The 6,242-nt window shown below is 50.7% G+C and overlaps 1 pseudogene; it reads left to right on the forward strand.

Moving 5' to 3' along the window:
- The first annotated feature begins 3,057 nt into the window (after positions 1–3,057).
- On the forward strand, positions 3,058–4,261 carry LOC112818017 (histo-blood group ABO system transferase 2-like; annotated as a pseudogene).
- Positions 4,262–6,242: the final 1,981 nt, after the last annotated feature.

Here is a 6,242-nt window from a genome sequence, read left to right on the forward strand (position 1 = left end):
CTCCTCAGGACTCGCCGAGGGAGGAGAAGGTGAGGAGAAGCCACCTGAGCGGGGACTGCGGAGGGGGTGCGAGCTCACAGGACCCCGCGGAGGAAGGGCGCGCTGTGTAGAAGCCGAGGCATTGTGCGCGGTGACGCGGGGTCCCCCGCGGTGCTGTGCGCGGGGCTGTCGGGTCTCCCCTTCCTGGGCTCGGATCCGCTCGGTGGTCCCGGGGTCTGTGTTTACGCGCCCCTCGGATTCGGTTCCGGGGGCTCCTCAGCCAGGCTGCGGTCAGGCAGCAGACCCCCGCCGCGGCGCTCGCGCTCCCCGGGCCTCGGCCCTGCGGGGTCCTCCCAGCCTCCGCACCCTTGGGATGGGGGTGAGGCTCCGCCTCCGTCAGGAAGGTCTGTGTCTTGGCTTCTCTGGGCCTTGCGGACGTGGTGGTTTGAAGAGGAACCGACTCTGCGGGAAACCCGTCACCGCAGCGCAGATCCTCCCTCTCCACACACAGACCCCAGCCGGCGTCTCCTCACGGCACGCGGGGTGCTTCAGGGCGTTTTACCCCCGACGGGGACACTGTCCCGCGGAACCACCACAGAACCCGAAGTGAGGACGTCATCCCGGTGCCCACGTCATAACCCAGGCCACGGGCCCACTTCCCCTGTCGCCACCTGTCCCACGGTCTGACGCGTCCTTTCCATTCGGATCCAGTTCTTCTTTCTGGAACTTCTCCCGACACGCTGCCTTATTTGGGTGACCTTGGTGGATGTAAAGAGCGGGATGGTTCCAGTCTGGGTGGACGGTCGTGGCTTGTAACGGGGGCTGTTTTCAGTGTCCGTCCCCGTCGTGACCTGCATCGGTCCCTCATTCCCGTTTTCACTGTGACTAAACATAGTCACAGTGACCCCTCAGAACGTGTCAGGTGCACAGTTCTCGGCCTTAGCTGGGTTCCCACGGTGGCACGTCGTTCTCCAGAACTTCTTCCTTCTCCCCGAGGGCGGCTCTGTATGCGGGAGACACCAGCTCCCCATCCCCCTTCCCCTCGGCCCCTGCAGCCACATTCTACTGTGTGTCTCAGGACACTTCATGTAAGTGGGACCACAGGGCGTCTGTCCTTCTGTGACTGGCTGATGTCACTCAGTGTGATGACTTCCAGCTTCATGCGTGTTGTCGCCTGTGTCAGAGCCCCCTTCGTTTTTAAGGCTGAATCGTGTTCTGTTGTGTGTACACCACGTTTTGTTTATCCATTCGTCTGTCAGTGGACACTTGGGTTGCTTCCCCCTTTTGGCTGTGGTGAAAAATGCTGCTCTGAATAAGGGTACTTCTACTTTCAATTTTGGGATATGTATCTAGGAGTATAATTGTTGAACCATATGGTGATTCTACTTTGATCTATTTGCGTAAATGCCAAAATATTTTATATGTAGCCTGCACCATTTTTCACAAGCAAGTTGTAAGGGTTTCAATTTCTCAACATCCTTTCCAAAACTTGTTATTTTAGTTTTCTTGATTGTAGTAATTCCGTTGTGTTAAAAGGACATCTAACTGGTTTAAATCTTCATTTCCATAAAGACTAAGGATGTTTAACATCTATTCATGTGCTATTCACCATTTGTATGATTTCTTTGGAGAAAGGTCTATCCACGTCTTTTGTCTATTTTAAAAAATGGATTGACTTTTTGCTGAGGAGTTGTAAATGCTCTTTACATATTCTGGGCAACAGACACTTATTAGATACATAATGTACAAATATTTTCTTCCATTCAGCAGGCTATCTGTTCACTTTCCAGATAGTATCTTATGATGTACAAAGATTTTTAATTTTATTTTTTACATTTCTTTTTTAAGAGTGAGTGAGTGTGTGAGTGGTCAGGGGCAGAGGGAGAAAGAGAGAGAATCTTAAGCAGGCCCCACACTCAGTGGGGAGCCTGACGTGGGGTCGATCTCATGACCCTGAGACCATCATCTGAGCCAAAATTAAGAGTCGGACACCTAACCAACTGAGCCACCCAGGCACCCAGAACAGATTTTTAATTTTGAGGATATTATTTTATGTATGTTTTTCTTTGCTTTCTTACGCTTTGGTGTCAGATCTAATAGCATTACTAGATCCAAGGTTATGAACATTTATCCCCATTTATTTCTTCTAGAGTTTATAGTGTTACCTCCTACATTTAAGCCTTTAATGTATTTTGAGTTAATGTTTATATGTGGTGTGAGGTAAGGGTCCAGTTTCATTCCTCTGTACATGGATAGCCAGTTGTCTAGCACCCTTTGTTGAAAAGACCATTCTATCCCCCAGTGTAATGTTGTCCACCCTTGTCAAAATTCAGTGGACCATAGATGAAGGGGTTTATTTCTGGGCTCTCAGTTAAATCCCACTGATCTGTATGCATATGTCTTTTAAAAAATTGTTTTATTTCTTTATTTTTAAAATGTTTTAAATATAATTCAATTAGCATATAATGTATTATTTGTTTCAGGGTGAATGCATACCTTTATGACAGTATCAAAATGTTTTATTTACTGTTGGTTTGTATTAATATTTGAACTTTGGAAGAATGATCTTTCACCTTTGATTTTCTTTTTCAAGACTGTTTTGGAAATCTTGAGGTCACAGGTGATCCTGTGACCCATGAAGCCCGACAGTCAGCATGCTGGAGCCAGGAACACTCCCCCTGTGCTGAGCTCCCGGGCAAACCTGCACGTCCCGTCCCCTGGCTGACCCCCTGCAGGTTCTGTCCCCACCAGCCATGAGTTGAGCACCTTTGGGCACAGCCCTTGTTTCTGTGCCCTACAGACTGGGTAGAATCAGCTGCATGGGTTTCTAGCCTCTAAGCCTCAGGCTCCCCTTTGTAAGATGGGGTCCTGAGGGCTCCCATCTCTGAGAGCCGAAGGTAAGGAGGCCCCACCAGCAGACGCGCTCAGGCCAGGCCAGGAGGGTGGCTGTTGCTTAAAGCAGCCCAGGGCCTGCCCCGTTGAAGAAAGTGCACACATTCACGGCCCAAGTTTTGGGGTCCTGCCGCCAGCCTCTGGCAGTGACCCTCCTCCAGCCCTGTCCCCTCTCCCTGTGGATAAATGGTCTTCCTGGAGCTGTTCCTGGAGACAGTTGAGAAGCTCTTCATGGTGGGACACAAGGTCACCTACTACGTCTTCACCAATCAGTTGCCCGCCGGGTCCCATGTGCCCCTCCGGGAAGGCCGGAGGGTGGTGGTCCTCGAGGTCCCCAGCATCCTGCGCTGGGAGGATGCGTCCATGCAGAGCACGTGATGATCCAATGTTTCTGTAAGCATCTCTTCCCATCATCGCGTGCTGAAATAAAGTTCTCAGACACCAATCTGAGCGGCCATGCAGGGCTGCCTCTGTAAGTAGGGCAGCAGCAGCTGGGTTCTGCACATCGCTTTTATTTCATTTTTTATCAGAAAAGCAAAGGCAGACGCCTCAAAGCGTGGGAAAGGAGGACAAAGGGATGGCAAGTATCCTGAAGCTGTGAAGCAGGCCTGCACTCTCCCATATGAACAGGCACGAAGGGAGGCCGTCATGGAATCGGGGAAGAGCGGGATGTTTGTGCTAGCAAACGCTAGGTGCAGGAAGGGGGGCACGGAGGGTTACATTCTTTCCTGGCTCCTAACCTAGGCCCTGCCCCTGGGGATCATGGGATCCTGCTCCTACCGTGCCATTGTGGTCAGTAGCCTGAGAACAGGAACGCTGCTGACGTTTCAGCTGCTTCCACAATCACTCCTTAGGGCTTAAAATCTATTTTCTAAGATTGACTCCACAATTCCTCCGTAAGGTGGACTACCTGGTGTGCACAGAGGTGGACATGAAGTTCCCCAAATACGTGAGTATGGAGACCCTGTCTCCCGTCTTTGGCACCCTGCACCCCGGTTTCTACCAGGCAGCCCACAAGGATTTCAAATACGAGTATTGGCCACAGTCCCAGGCGCACATTCCCCAGGGGCAAGGGCGACTTTGACTACAAGGGGGCCTTTTCTTGGGGGTCGGTGGTAGAAGTTCACCAACTGACCTTGGCCTGTCACCAGACAATGGGAGTCAACTTGGCCAATGGGATCGAGGCTGTGTGGCACGACGAGAGCCACCTGAACAGATACCTGCTGGGCCATAAGCCCATTAAGGTGCTATCCCCAGAGGACCTGTAGGACCCACAGCTGCTGGGCTGTCCCCAGAGGACCTGTGGGATCCATAGCTGCTCGGCTGCCCCCCATCATAAAGAAGCTGAGATTCATGGCTGTGTCCAAGAATCACCAGGACGGCAGCAGTGGTTAGTACTTGAGGAGTCGTTTTGGTGCCCACCAGGTCTTTCACTTGAGTTAACAGATGAGCCCGAAGGAAGGACGTCATCAGTTAGGAAGTATAGACGAAGGTCAGAGTGGAGGTGGGCAAAGGCCTTTTCAGAGAGCAAGGAAGCTCGGAGCTTCTTCTATACACCATGCCCTGCTCCTCGCTTCCAGCTGCCTGGCCCTGAGTTCTGTCCTTTCAATGAACTGGTCATCTAGTAAGTAACATGTTTCTCTGAGTTCCATGAACCACTGGAGCAAATTATTCAACCCCGACGAGGTTGTGGGGACCTCCAATCTGTAGCCCATAGCTCAGAAACATGGGTGACTTCTCTGCCCAGCCACTGGCTGACCACTAAGTTAACAGCACAGGGATTCAATAGCCATACACACAGCAAAGAATACAGACTTGACTTAGTTCAGAAAATGACTAAACCAACAGTAGCAACTACAACGAGCTGCATTCATGAAGCCTGGCATGGGGAAGGTCTGAAGTTCAGGATGCTTCCATTATAATAGTCATAATCACACCCTGGACTTGTCACTGGGGCCAGGTCCCCTAGCTGGGGGCCAAGTAGCTCCTACATGTTCCATGTGCCTCTCTCTGGCTCCTCCAGCCATGCACTGTCCTGTGCTTCTTCCCAGTAGAGGTCCGTTTTCACCAAAGCCAGGGAGATGGGATGGTGTTTTCTGACTCCCCACCCACCACCCCACAGTGTTGGAAGAGAGGAAAATGTTTTCCTCAACCCTCTTAAGGTCCCTGGCTGAGTCTGGAAATTGACAAAGACAGATGAACAGGAGAAAAGCAAGCAAAATATATTGATTGTTTTGGTGGGAGCCTCACAAGACCATGATGACCAGCAGAGTTGACTAGAGCAGACAGCTCTTCTACTTTTTAGAAAAAGAAGCAGTAAGTGTGTGAAGAATTGACAGACACAGGGTTTTGGACTAGGGCTCGTAAACGGTAAAGAAGTTAACTAGGAAGATAAGGGTTCGTTTAACCAGGTGTGTTCGTATAGACCCCGTGGTCCTAAATTCCTTGACTCTGGTGATAAGCACGTCATCCCTGTGGTCCGGGGAGAGAAAGTTCCACATGGGAGTATTCTGACCTGCTTAAGGGAAGAAGGGCTGATGGGTGGATGTCAGAGAGACCTTCTTGCTTCTGCTCTATGCAAAAGTACTTTTAATTCTATATTTAATTTGCCAAGGTGCCATATTTGGGTTAGTGTGTCCTGACCCTCAGTGGACTGGTGCTGTACTCTGTCTCCTAGTATCCAGGATATTGGGTGTGCTGCTGTGGAGACCTCCCAGCCCTGGGGTAGCCCCTTGTCCAGGGAGGCACCTGCCTCAAGGGGAGGGTTCTTAAGGGTGGCCGCCCCTCCTCAGGGAGATTGGGTGGGAGAGTGCAGATCTTACTTCGAGAAACTGACTTCATTTCATGAAAAGGTCTAACTGATAGTGGGATCATACAGGAGTTCTATGTTTAGTATTTTGGGGAAAATCCATCCTTTTCCCAGCATGGCTGTGCCAACCAAAGTCACTTCCGGGTGATTTTTACCTATAAACCAGAGATTTTTCAAGAACTTCTCCAGCAGAGAACATGAGGAGAATATTTTCATGACCTCAGACAGGCAGAGATTTCCCAGGATGCAAAGTATACTGACCATAGGAACAAACCGGTGACTTAGAAACTATGAAATGAAGAACTTGTTCTCCTTCTTCCATTTCTGGGTAGTGTGCTGGTCTGTGGCTCGATCCCACCTCAGGCAGCTGGAAGTTTGACCTCCCAGGTCAGCTACCACTGAGATGGCTACTGTTTCTAGAAATTCTTCGGGTGTGGCCAGGTTTCCCCACCCGTGCACTGATCAAATCGGTGACCTCTAACAGTGGAGCCGTGGGTCCTTCAGGCATGGTCCCCCACAATCCCCCAGTAAAGCCATCTCACTGAGGGTTTAGGGGGACGGC

The sequence above is a fragment of the Callorhinus ursinus genome, unplaced genomic scaffold (genome assembly GCF_003265705.2).
Source record: "Callorhinus ursinus isolate GAN/ISIS: 27379988/994484 unplaced genomic scaffold, GSC_fseal_2.0 scaffold2859, whole genome shotgun sequence".
Lineage (NCBI taxonomy): Eukaryota > Metazoa > Chordata > Mammalia > Carnivora > Otariidae > Callorhinus > Callorhinus ursinus.